The sequence below is a fragment of the Pelophylax lessonae genome, assembly GCF_965119305.1.
Source record: "Pelophylax lessonae genome assembly, chromosome: 6".
In the NCBI taxonomy this organism is placed as follows: Eukaryota; Metazoa; Chordata; class Amphibia; order Anura; family Ranidae; genus Pelophylax; species Pelophylax lessonae.
In genome coordinates this window covers 57,534,841-57,536,717 of record NC_138773.1, presented here as the reverse complement: position 1 = coordinate 57,536,717, position 1,877 = coordinate 57,534,841, and positions in this window count along the sequence as shown.

Below are 1,877 nucleotides of genomic sequence, written 5' to 3'. Positions count from 1 at the left end.
TAATCAAGGATGAAAGGGCTTTTAATTCTTGAGGTGTAAGGGTGCCTAACTGGGTAGGGGTGTGGGAAGATGGTTTGCATAATTTCAGGAAGTCGGAATAGACCATATTGTAAAAAGTGGTAGGATGTGGGCCTTTATGCTGGTAAGGGTTAAAGACTGATTTGGGTTTCAATGTTGAATGTTGGACCGGGGGGGAGGTTGCTAAATGCTGTGTAAACAAATCTAAGTCAGTGAGAGTGTCATTGTTATATAGCTGTTCCAATGTCTCGATAATGTCTGTCTCAAAGTCAAATTCTTGGGGTTCAGGAGTAAGACTGAGGGATGCAATCAATGTGGTGTTTGTTCTGGAACCCTGTTTGGTTTGGTTTATTTGGAAAAATCTTTTCAATGTCAAGTTTCTCACGTATTTGTTTAGATCCTTGAAAAGGAGAAACGGATCTGGTTTATTGCAGGGGGCAAAGTTGAGGCCCCTGCTTAAGAGGGATGTTTCTGCCTGAGAGAGTGTGTGTTTGGATAAATTGAATATTTTGATGGTTTCAGTGTTTTGGGTTTTTTTGTGCTTGTTTCTATTTTTCCCCCCTCTGCATCCTCTTCTGTGTGCTTTCTTTTGGATGAGCCTGTCTGAGGGGGGCCCATCACTAAAAAAGACTCCCTAGTGATGGTGTTGAGATGGATGGAGGAGTTTTGGGGAGGACAATCAGGAGAGGCCCTATGAGTAGCTGGGGATGCCTCCATAATTGGGGTGTCTCAGTGGGATGATGAGACAGGAGCAGTGGGGTTATGGGGAGACTGGCAGGGTGGTTGGCTTGATGGGATCCCAATGACCTCTCTGGAGGTAGTAGCCATGGATATAGGGGATAGGGGTTTATTCAGAGTGTTGACTGTAGTGATCACTGATAAATTGTGAGCTACAGATTCACGTGAAGTAGATGGTGTACTTGGACGTGCTGGTATCTGTGGTCCACGATCTGGATGTTTTGTAGTGGTAGGGTGATGCTTGGCTTTATGCAAAGCTGTGGATAGGTGAGTTTGGTAGGAATGGTGGAGCCGATTATAAAAGGGAGTGAGGTGTTGTAATGTTTTGGTATGAGATGGGGTACGACCTTTTGTGTTGCGGGGAAGAAGTCTGGGGTTGGATCTGACTGGTGTGTGGACTCTGATGGGATGTGAAGTAGGAGGTAAGGGAGATCTGCCATGTGTGTGGCGATTATGGGGCCTAAGTGGCGGTTCTAGGTTGAGGGTCAGCAAAGATGGTGGAGTAGTGGAGGGAGGGGGAGGGATGAGGTCAACAGAATTCGATGACTGCTGTGGTTGGTTCCAAGTGAAGACCCTATTGTTGGTGTAATCATGGAGATCACGTCTAAATTTACCTATTTTTGTGCGGATAAGGGTATCTTCTTGTCTTTTGGTGTTTTTCTTTAAAGTGTCCAGCCAAGAGAGAGGTAAACACTGTTTGGCATTCACAATTTCTTGTGAGAGGATTTGCACTTGATGGGTCAGCTGAGAAAACCTGGAGGATCTATGTTTAATTAAGACACTGATCCATTTGGAGGTACAGAATTCGGAAATGTTGTTCCATTCTGTTAAATTGTCTTTATCCAGAAAGGAGCAGGTTTTCATAGTGCGTAGGCCTCTGGGTGTCATTTTAGTGGTGATGTATTTATTTAAGAAAAATTTGTCCCACCATTGGACATTGGTGGAATGTATAAGCCGCTCTAATTTTTTGAACTTACCACATAACATGTAGCGGAATGTTTTGGTAAGAGATGGATTACTGGTGAATAATTTGGTGGGAAATGTGGTGTATAAATCATCCAATATGCTGTACTTATGAGATTCTATATCAGAGATAATATCCATGATAAGATGAAGGATGG